Source organism: Arvicanthis niloticus, chromosome 12, assembly GCF_011762505.2.
Source record: "Arvicanthis niloticus isolate mArvNil1 chromosome 12, mArvNil1.pat.X, whole genome shotgun sequence".
Classification (NCBI taxonomy): domain Eukaryota; kingdom Metazoa; phylum Chordata; class Mammalia; order Rodentia; family Muridae; genus Arvicanthis; species Arvicanthis niloticus.
In genome coordinates this window covers 69,227,378-69,239,402 of record NC_047669.1, presented here as the reverse complement: position 1 = coordinate 69,239,402, position 12,025 = coordinate 69,227,378, and the positions used below count along the sequence as shown (strand labels likewise).

At 43.3% G+C, this 12,025-nt stretch overlaps 1 long non-coding RNA gene across 1 annotated transcript; it reads left to right on the top strand.

Moving 5' to 3' along the window:
- The first annotated feature begins 4,123 nt into the window (after positions 1–4,123).
- On the top strand, positions 4,124–10,881 carry LOC143444087 (uncharacterized). The gene is made up of 3 exons (XR_013113638.1): positions 4,124–4,256; positions 5,780–5,833; positions 10,127–10,881. It is a non-coding gene; the product is annotated as an uncharacterized LOC143444087 (long non-coding RNA).
- Positions 10,882–12,025: the final 1,144 nt, after the last annotated feature.

Here is a 12,025-nt window from a genome sequence, read left to right as displayed (position 1 = left end):
TCAGGAAGTTATGCAGAGAGTGATGGAGCAGATTGACTGATACCACGTGCACACTTGCACACGTGCATGCTTGCACACACACACACATGCATGCTTGCACGCGCACACACATGCACACATGCACACACACAAAGAAAATGGTTCTGTAGGTTCAAAACCAACTTGGTTTACACAGTGAGATGCTATCTCAGAAAAAAAGAAAAGTAAAAGATTTTCAAATTTACCAAATAATCAGTATGGGCTATGTAAAATTATTTACTCCTATGAGGATATTTGCAATCCTTTAAATATACAAATTGGGGGTGGAGAGACAGCTCAGTAGTTGCAGCCACAGTTCCTCTTCAAAAGAACCTGGATTAAATTCCTATCACCCACCTGGTGCCTCACAACTGACTGTGACTCTAGTTACAGGGAATTTGATGCCCTCTCTTGGCCTCTGCCACTACCAGGCACACAAGTAGCATATAGATACCCGTGAAGATGATGCACTCACTAACAAAAACTAAATAGAAATGTTTAAAAATTAAAAATAAACATATAAACAAATTAGGTAATTTGATTATAATGTAAACAATTTCTGTGTATAAATAAATACTGACATTTCACATCAGGAATACCCAAACTGTAGCCTGCAGGCCACATGTGTCCCAGGATAGATATGAATGTGGTCCAACAATTAGATGGCAACGTTATATCATAATGTCAGACTGGCAAGGTTCACTTGAGAAACATATTTCCTTTCTCTCCAAGGCTAAAGCATCCTCCTCCTTCCAAAGCCGTTGTGAAGTCACTATCAGAGATTCTGTCAGTTGGAGATGAGTGACTAAGGCTGTGGGGTAAAGAGCTATACCCTGCCATTGCTAAGAGCATTTTCTACACAAGTAAAGTAATAGGTACATTTCTAAGTGTCTGGGGGGGGGGGGGGGATAGGTGAGCCATGAGACCGCCTTGGAAAGGGGATTCAGAGGCTAGACTCCATCTAAAGGAAGCCAGTAACATCAGCCTGTCAATCACACAAGATTATTCAAAACAAAGCTCTATATTGTGAAAGCAAAAATAATAAAAGTCCATTTTGTTTCAAACATTACCATTACAGTTGCATTTTTTAAAACCACAGAAAAAGGAGTGATCCAGCAACTTTTCCCTAGGGAACAAGTTGCTAAAATGTTGAGCCTTTGTTTTTAAATTTAAATCTTATGTAATTGCATAACTTAACATTTTATAGCCATAATGTCATTCTAGTTATGGAATGTTTTATATGGCTGAAATAATTATACAGGAAGAACTTAATTAGCCCATTGATGTCAGTTATAACAAGAATTAAAACACATGTCTTTAAATGTGTGGTATTTCCGCCAAGAAAGACACCAACTTATAATTTTTTATGACTAGCTGATGATCCTAAATGACCATTATTTAGTGGCATAATTAGTGATTCTGGGAAATGTTGAATAGGAAGAAAACGATATTCTGTCGGCACATTCTGTGGAACACTTGATCAAAGATGGTGGAAATCTTTTGATAGTTAATTAGGATATAATATCATGTCTATTTTAATTCGTTATTAATTATAGATTATCAATGATTTAGTTGATTGTTAATATATTAATATTTCCTTTAAAATGCTTTTAAAAAATTGTGTGTGTGTGTATGTGTGTGTGTAAGAGAGAGAGAGAGACTTGTGTGCCTGACTTGTGTGTACGGATGCCTTTGTTGCTGGTGTTATAGAGATCCACAAGGCATCTGATATGAGCGCTGGGAACCAAACTCAGACCATCTAGGAGAGCAGCACGAATTCTTACCGTTGAGCCATCTCTCCTATCTGATATTTACTTACAAGTATCTTTCATACCGTGCCTGTTGCTAAGGTGATCAGAGAGTGAGATAATCCAGTCAACACTCCCCAGACATCTCCTTCCTACAAAGCCATCCTCTGTGGCTCTACACATCCTTCTTTCTGTTCCCAGTCTATCTGCCACAGTTCTCAATAAATGACATTATCTGAGACTACAAAAAAAAAAAAAAAAAAAAAACTGTAACATTTTGGGAGCAATGTAGATGTGTGGTCAAGCCATATTTGGATTCTAAAATAACTAATTGCAGTATTATAAATGCTTATTTTGAGGTATTATAAATAATTAATTCAAGACCACGAGTCTCAACAGGAAGTGCATTAAAAGGGTTATTGTGTTACCTTATAATGTATATATAATGGCATTATAATATTGTTGTGAAAGCCCAAAGTAAGACCATATTGACATCTGGGATATAATAAATGATCAATGAAGGTTATTTAACCATTTCCTGCCCTTTGAATCATCAGTGAACTTTTGTAATTATTGCATTATATTTTCTGTATACTTTTCACTGTGCGTGGCACGTGTTGTGTAAGGGTTCCACACAAGCATCCAGTGTGAGCGCATGCCTCATCATTATATATTTACTATAAAATGGGTAGGAGTGAAGTGCTGAGTCTCCTGACAGTTCAGCTCACTCACACTGTCACATCTTCATTGATTAAGCAGCCATTAGAATTCACTGTTTCCTCAACTTTGCTGTCTTGACACCAGTGTTTAAAAACACACACACACACACACACACACATACACACACACACAAAACATTGAGCAATTTATGAAGCTTGCAAAATGTTCCTGGTCTTTCCTGTTCGCTGTTTACAAAGACAGACTAATGTTCAAGCATAATTAGGTAAGGATAAACTATTTGCCCCGGGAGAAGGATCCCGTTCTGCCTGTCCATGAAGGGCAGGAAAGGGGCGGGGGCAGTTGTGTTCAGCCAGTCTCTGAACATGCTGTTCTGGGTGCTTGTCACACAGGGGTTTTTCTCCCAGAACTACCCTTCCTTACATTTCATCCTGGGATCTTTGCAAGTCTGTCTTTAGTGAGTCACCAACTTTCACCATTATCCCATCCTTCCCTGTAAAATAAATAAACAAATAAATAAATAAATAAAAGAACAGAAGTAATGTCTTACAGCCCATCTCCTTCCCTTTAGGAATGGTAAAAATATAGGTGGTGTGAATTCTAATAAACTGTAAATAATGTGTATAATGAGTCTGTCTCAAATGTTCCACGAGACAGTATGTACTTACTCAAATTTAACTTTAATTTGGCACTCTGTATTTTTATTTGCACAATCTAGCCTTGCTGTTGCCCTTCGCTGTGGCATGGTATTAGGCAATTTGTCTTGTGTGGCTTCATCCTTTGTAAATATTGTCGTACTGCGGGTGTCTCTGAGGCCAGGAACAGTGAGTGTCCAACTCTTATTTCGTCATTGCTTCTGTCTCACCCACCAAATTCTCACAATGCTGACTTCAGTGTTGTCGGGACCACAGGAATGGGATCTCATTCATCCTCTCACTCCTTCGAGTTGAGAAATATCTGCTGAAGTCTGACTGGCTGCCAGGCACTGGGTTGGTTCTGAAGATAAAACAAGACTGAGCGCTGCCGACAAGTTGCTCCCAGCTCGGTCAGGAATGCAGATAGGTCAGAGGGCTTCCATCACGGTATGAGCTTCTACACTTGATCTTAGCCAAAAGGCCAAGAAGCGATGAGAGCTTCTAAAACACAAGGCAACGAGGATGCAGGTGAAGGCCAGCAACTCTCGTCTTTCAGGGCGAAATATCAGGCTGAGACTTAATAATACACGGCCGTTTAACCAGAGATACGGCAGAGCGTACGGCAGGGATGAAAGCTCACCGTGAGACAAACGGGCATTGATTCGTCCAGCTTCCTCTCAGTTCAAGCTGGAGCTGACCCGGGACACCTCTGTCTTGGAGGTCTCGAGTTCTTGCCTCTTATTTTCTTCAAGTACTTCAAGAACGATAGCTGTTGTTTTTTACTGTATCTTCCTTCTCTGAGCACTGGGCAGCTTGATCGCTCTCTTCATGAAGCCCTGGCACCTTCATGGATGCAGACCTGGATAAAACCGGGTGTCTTTCCCCACCTTGCCTCTCTCTATTCTTCCCTCCACTGCCCTGCCGTACCCCCGGGTTCTTGCTTTTCTCTTCTCTCACCCCTCCTGTTGCCCAAGAGCTGAAGATGACCCCATTGCTACTCCCTGACCTTCTGATCATTATTCCCGTCTTGTTCTGTATTTCCTGCATCACCCACTGAACTGCACTTCCTAGGTAATATCCTTGGTATGAACCAGCCGTTCTTGCTGACTTTTGCCATACGGTCCTGTGCCCAGCACAAAGCCAGAACCTACCAAGCTTCCCGTGCAAGAATTTACATGTAATTAAACCTTCGTTTCTAATTAATTTTGATATAATCAATGCTTAGTTGTGGCCAAGTGATAGAATTAAACAAATAATGAACAGTGTCTGCTTTCTCTACTGTGCGTTGAGCAGAATTTTACAGGGTTTGGACGACTGTGGGCTCACACAGTACCCAGTCAAGTTGATCAATATAGAACCTAATTACAGCAACTAGACTTTATTTGGCTTCTAGAGGCCCTGTTGCCAATCAACTAATGAAGGTATAAACAATTAACTGGCTGGGCTGTAACCAATTGTGTGATTGGCTAAGCTGGAGCCAATCAAGTTGTTTCTATGACAGGCTTCTGTTTTCCTGTAACTGCTCTGAGATCACATGGTTGGGAGTGTACTCAGAACCTGCTATGACTATGACTGATGCTTTCCAATTTGTAAATCAGCTGACTTTTGTTTTCCTGTGCTGTGTTTAATTGGTCTAAGGTACTTTCCTTTTAACCTGTGAAGCCGGGAATATTGAGTGCTCAGAAGAATTTACAACAAGAGAGTTAATTTACAACAAGAGAGTGGTTAATTCTGTGTGTCAGCTTGATGTTCGAACAGTATTCTGGATGTCTCTAAGAGGGGTAGGGCTGCTTTCACATGAATTTTCTGGTGTTTAAATAGGCCGAGGAAAGCAGTGTTCTATGTCTAGGGTGGGTAGGCTATTTCAAAACAAAAATGCTGACTGTTCTCTGAGTATAATGAAGACAGTCCTCCTCCTTGCTGCCTCTGTAGGCTCCATCGGGATCCCCTGAGTCCAGAGCCTCCTGAACTGTGAACGGGATGACACACCTGGTACTCCTCAGACTCTAGCTCGCTGACTCACTCTAGATACTGCAGGGCTTGATCACGTTCATAATGTACAAGAGGAATCCTTTTCACAAGCTTAGCTATGTCACAAGCTTTAGCTATGATAGATATAGAAACATTGTAGCATCACACACACACACACACACACACACACACACACACACACACACACACGTGTCCTATTGATCTTCCTTCTGGAGAACTCTAATGCAGTCTCCCTGAAAGCAAAGCAATCGGTAGCCATTTGGATTAGAAGAATAATTTTTTATTTGGCCAACAAATCCTTTTTGATTCAGACATATCCATCCATCTTGGCTTCTCCCAGTGTTCACCTACAGTAAATGCAGATGTTTTTGTTCCTCTGAGTTATGTTTTTATTTCATATTCAATGTCAAGGGCTATTGAAGAATCTTCCAAATTAATTTAATTTTTAGCAATCCCCTAACAATCGGCAAGTAAACATTGACGAGTGTATACCTAAGTTGGGGGATAGAGGTGTATTTGAGGGAGTCAGAAGTCAGGGCAATACCTGTGGGCTCTGATATTCAAACAGCAAAAGGAAATAATCTAGGCAAAACTAACTGAGACTTTCTCATCAGACCCTCCCAGGGTCCGTGATAGTTTCTGTTTGTCTATTTATTTGTCCATTTCTTTGTGTGCTTGTTTGTCTGTTTTTGTCTGTCTGTTTTTCAGGAGTAAAGGCTTTGAAAAAGGAAGAATAACTGAAGACTTATAAGGAGGAATGAGGTGAGAGTTTGGTAAGGATTTCAAGTGTCTAGGTGCTAAGTGCATTTCACCGAGCGATATCACTCTGTAGGGGTGCGACAGTCAGACAGTCAGACTAGTCAAATGCTCTGCCATCGTATTGAGCTGCTGTATAATATTGTAAACACACGATCCAACTGTTTGTGTGTGTGCATGCATGTGTGCGTGCATGAGTGCGTGTGTGTGTGTGTGTGTTGCACTGGGCCCTGGAATCTTATTCAGCCTTCCATCTCAGAGTGAGTCTAATGACCTACTAATTGCAAAGCACCCTGAGGTCTCATAGTCTCCTCGCTCTTCCCATGGTAGGAGGAACAGCCAGCAAGCAGTAGGAAGTCACCAGCAATAGCTGTGTCCAGTTAGCCCGTGTGCAGACATGAGACTTGGAGTACCTATTTCCCCTTCTTACAGTAATAGCATAGAGGGCTGCTTCCCAACCCAAGGAATGGTATCCTCTGCCACCATCTAGAGAAATGCCTTCCAAATCTCCAGTCTAGGAACCGAGTGATCTGGTAACAATGTCATCCCTTTGTCATTCCTCACCTCGGACAAACGTCTACCAATGATGAAAGGAGACAGATGAGGATTTGGTCCTTATTACTTGATGCTCAAAGGCAGTCGCTCTTAATTCCATCTGAGGCTGAAGGCAGATCAAATAACATATTTCCACTCTACAGACAGTTGTGTCCGTGCATCAGTGACAATATTTTATGTTTGTAGTGATGTTTGCATTTTAAATGCCCTGGATTGTAAAACTGAGGGAGTCTGGGTCTGAATGATAGCTTCCTGAATGTTAATGATGGATCAGAGGGCGAGGCTGCCACCTGCTGTGACAGAGGTTCAGATTGCTGGGGTGGTTGCTTTAACCATCTCCTTATGTGAGAGAGGGTACTTGTATCAGAGCTGACTCATGAGTCTCCTCTCCCTCTCTCTCTCTTTCTCTCAGACTCCTACTTAAGAGTCCTACTTAAGCATCTGATCCCCTTGTAGCTCAGTGAAATTGACAAATCACATTAACTATCAAAACCATTCTCTTAGTTAGGGTTTCATTGCTGTGAAGAGACGCCATGACCATGGCAACTCGTAGAAAGGAAAGCATTTAATTGGGGCTGGCTTACAGTTTCAGAGGTTCAGTCCATTATCATCATGGAGGGAAGCACGGCAGCATCCAGGTGGTGCTGGAGAAGGAGCTGAGAGTTCTACATCTTGATCCACAGACAGCAGACGGTGACTGTGTGTCACACTGAGCACAGTTTGAGTGTAGGAGACCTCAAAGCCCATTCCCATGGTGACACACTTCCTCCAAAAAGACCACACCTCCTAACAATACCACTCACTGTAAGCCAAGCATTGGAACACATGACCATACATATTCAAACCACCACAGGTGACCCCCTGTGATGGTGTGTATATGCTCAGCTCAGGGAGTGGCACTACTAGAAAATATGGCCCTGTTGGAGTAGGTGTGTCACTGTGGGCGTGGGCTTTAAGACCCTCAATCTAGCTGCCTGGAAGCCAGTCTTCTGCTAGCAGCCTTCAGATGATTATGTAGAACTCTCAGCTCCTCCTGCACCATGCCTGCCTGGATGCTGCCATGTTCCTGCCTTGATGATAATGGACTGAACCTTTGAACCTGTAAGCCAGCCCCAATTAAATGTTGTCCTTATGAGAGTTGCCTTGGTCATGGTTTCTGTTCACAGCAGGAGAACCCTAACTAAAACACCCCCCCTAAAATCTTTGAGAGCCATACGTATTCAAGCCACCATTACCCTGTAACTGGAAGGGTCCTGCAGCAGCTGCCAAGATGGCTGGCCCACTTTCCTCTACCTTCTTCCTTTGCTGGCCGGAATCCTGTGTGCTTCCATTTTGGATGAAAAAAAAAAAAAGAAAGACTTGTATTCCTCTACAAAGGCAGAGGTATTTCAGGCCTTGAAGACTTCATGCAGCAGAACCTGCATATCGGTCAAAGACGTCCCATCTCTCATTTACATAGGAGAACAGAGAAATGTCACCTGTTCAGAACACTGTCCTCAGATGGGTTTCTGCCCTTCACAGTTAGCTCTCATCCCTTTCCAAAATTCCCACTGCCCACAAAACCGATTCATAGATTGGACAACAAATTAGAAAAAAATACAGAAGTTCAAGTTTCATTTCTGTGATAAAACATTCTAACAGCAAGCAACTCAAGGAAGGAAGAAAGGAAAGGCTCGTTTTATCTGAGAATTCCAGTTTACAGTCCACCGATGCAAGAAAGTCACGAGCAGAGAGAAACACTTAGTACTCAGCTTTCTCTCCTCTCACACAGCCCAAGGCCCCAGCCAGTGAGTGTACCACCCACTTCAGACTGTGTCTTCCTGTAATCAGAAGAGTCATGCAGAGACCGGATGTTGATTTAGATAATCCCTCATGAAGATAAGATATTTTTCCCAGGTTCTAGGTTGTATGAAGTTGACAATTTGAACTATCACAACTTGTGACCAAAGTACAGAGAAAAACAACCTGCCTGTTGAGGGAATAGTCCGTCCCTGTATAGCACAGCAATACCTACACAGCTTGTCAAGTCATGCTATATCCACACAAAAATGATCATGACAAGCAGAGGTGGCTGGTGGTATCATCATCATCATTGTTGTCATCATCATCATCTTTTCTTTCTGAACTGCAGACCATTGTCTCTGCTTTGACAATGATTTGGTTTGAATTGATTCCTCATATTAAGCTGAGCCAAGCTACCCCCATATCAAGCAAACAGTCTAATGTCTTATTAAATGGAAGGCTATGGCTTTGGGATCTCTTGTGGGGAGTCTTAAAAGCATCTTTAATGAATGTGCATGCGGCCTTAAGGCAAGATTAGGAGATGGAGACAAAATTCTACTTAACCATGATGGGCAGCAAAGCGACTACGTCCAATTCAGATTCTATTTCAGTGGAGACCCAGGGTCCCAGAAAGATAAGAACATAGAGGATTCCGTGTTTGCTGCAGTGGGTTTTTGCTGAGGTCGTTTTTGTTATGGTTTGCTGCTGGGAATGAAACCTAGTGCCTGGCTTGCTGTTGAGCTCCAGCAGCAGCCCCTGGGGTTTAAATAATGAAGAAATGTGATTTATATTCTGCTTCACGTTAATATTAAATGTCCCAGAAATCCTCTCACTGTAGGAACCGTTTTATTATGCCACAGTTTTATTTGACCATAAAACTGTGCTTGCTTGTTTCACTCTCCTTCTCGTCTTCCTCTTCCTTTCCCTCTTCCTCTCCTTCTCTTCCTCCTCCTGCTCCTCCTGCTCCTCCTCCTCCTAGATACATATCAACATTAAGGCAATGGTGTTGAAAATACACACTTTCAGAAATCCCTGCTTCCAAAGAGCTTTCCCCTCAGCGAGCATGCTTCAGCAGAGGGCCAGCATGAGAGTGCTGTGCTGTTGTGACAGGCTTGCTGAATCTTCTCCACACCAACTCCTAATTAGGATGCCTACATTTATTTAAAAAAACAAAAACAAAAAAACAAAACAAAACAAAACTCTATTGGTTAATCTCCCGGGTAGAGAATCAATCCACTATCACAATTTGGAGCCAAATCTGAAGCAACCTTTAATTAATATTGACCAGGAGGATGGGATCCGGCCAAGACCATTTTGGGGTTCCTAGGAAATGGCTATGAGTCCTGTTCTGCAGAGGCTTCAAAAAGCAAAGCCACAGGCAGGGACACCATATTTTTCATCAGGGCCAATCAGGCGCGAGCATATATCCTGACTCACTTCCTGCCTGTGTTCTTTCGGCCAACATCCAATCAGGGGCAAAGATACATCCGGCTGCAATTCCTCCCCTATACCTCCCGCCCACGCGCGCTGAGTCAAACACACATAGGAACACAAATAGGAACTTAGTCTTAATTGCAAACAGAGCTCTTAACATGAGGGTATATTTTTCCTATTTTGGTCTCTCAGAACACTGGCCAGTTAAAACTGGGTTTCAAATGAACAATGAGATCTTGAAGAAATATTCTAGGAAAGATTGGGGAGATAATGATACTAAAAGAATTACGCAATCATTGTCTACATGAATCCTGGGGTTCCACTTTCACCGAATAGCCCATATTTTCTCTGACAACCCTACCTCTTACTGTTCTTATGGAAAAGCAGGGCTTTTCTTCTTGGTTCAGACTTGTGTATTTAACAAAGCGCTACTACTAAGCTGGTCTCAGGAGCAAAACTGAGCCTGAGCTTCTTGTCTTTTTGTTTGTTTTGCTTTGCTTTTTACAACAGTGTCTCCTTCCCTTTCAGTCTTCCTAGCTCCGGCTCACTGGTGCAGGTATTAGAATGGGTATCGCCAAGCACAGCTTGATCCTGTTTGGCTTCCTTGCTCCTGAGGATCGTCCACTTCTAGGAGTTGTTCTGGACTAGAGATTCCCCGTGTCATCTGCAAACCTCTCCACCCTACGCAGTGCCTGACGGAGTAGTTGATGGGGTTACTGCAACCAGGCTTCTGGTCCTCTTGTTTCTAGCTGGGCTTGGTCCGTGGGGACCACAGGGAAAAGATGATAGAGGATAGGAGTGAGACAGATAATCATCTTCTCCTTTTCTCTGGGCAAAGCCCTGATAAGCCTTGGCTCCACCCGGGGTCACGTTCTGGAGGCGGATCATGGCCGTAGCTAACCTCTCCCATAGACATAGCCCCTCCTGTAGCTTCTTCCATTGTTCACTGTTGGAGGCCTAGGAGAAGAGTTTCCTGGTGGTAGGCAAGGCCCAGGGTTTGCACAGCCCTTCAGATCTCCCTGACTCTGCACCTTGCCCTGTTCTTTAAACAGTCCCACCCTGGGGTTGTCCTTGATCACCCTTTGGTGATTGTAAGTCCTCTCCCTATCAGGGCCCTGACTTTCCTGATATGACAGATGTACAGCTGAGATTCCTGCTCTCAACCTCAATCCTAAATCTCAAACTCGCTGCTGGTTTTGGCAGAAAGTCACACCCTGGGGGTTTGAACACCTGGCTAATAAAAAAAGGGCCTTTGTTTCGCGTTTCTGAATGAATCAGAATACCCTGTCCGTTTCATAGGCTGAATATAAACTATTGTTACTGTGCTTGCCGGTGTTATCGCCAGCATCCTCAGTACCACATTTAAATTGAATTGTTGGTATCAACTCGATGGGGCTGGGGAGAGAACAATGTTTTTAAATGCAGTGAATGAAAATCTCTAGAGAAAAGAATACTTGCCTGCAGGCCTCATGAAGGAGTGGAGGCAGAGGCCAGGGCAGGAAAATCAGCTTTGCCTCAAGCCTAGGATCTGAGATCTGGCCAGCAAACATTCAGTATTCCTTGTCAGAAAGGAAAAGCCCCTGTGATATGTTTGTGAAGCTGTATGTCCTTAGAGCACTTAGACGTGAAGCGATTTACATGAAAAAAAAAAAAAAACCAACAACAACAACAACAAAAACCTAAAACAAACAGAAGAAGCCAGCTGAAAACTCTCACCCTTACCCCCAGGCTCTTCCCCGCTCCGGCTATTTTTAAATAATCAAATCACTGTAGTATCTGTGGCGTTTTGGAGGTTTCAGGGATGGTGAGTCATATCCGTGTTTACAGGAATGATGGAGAAAGACAGCTTGTTCAGCACTTACTCCGTTTATGGGATGTGAATAGCAATTAAGAAACCGGGGCAGTGGGGAGAGCATCTCACATGCAATTGTACCTAGTCCTAAAGACTTTATCTTTCCCTTCTCAGGACTCTGACCTGAGAGCAGCCATGCCCAGACAGTGTTTGGCGACATAAAACACAGGGTAGTCGCCTGCCATCCTGAAATCTTGTCTTGGCTACAGAAACTTTGGTTCCTCAGTGGACACCCTGACTCACTCGTGTATGCTCAGGATGTCATTTGGGACCCACCTTGCCCATTGCACCCAGTGAAAGTCTGGCTCCTGGGAGACTCTGTGTTCCAGAGCATGTGAGACTCAGGTGATCACCTCATGGTCACAATCAGGGCCTCAGTAAAAGGGCCTTGTAAAAGCAGCCTTTTATCTGCCTGCCAGGGCTGCTGGGGCGGGACATGCAGGAGAGACCTGAGCACAATGTTTTTAACACCTCAGCAAAACCAAGGCATGAATGCCGGCTGGGCTTTATTTGAGCAGTCTCCTGAATAGAACCAACCCCCTCTCCCCCCAGCGACCTTGCACATACTGTGAGGG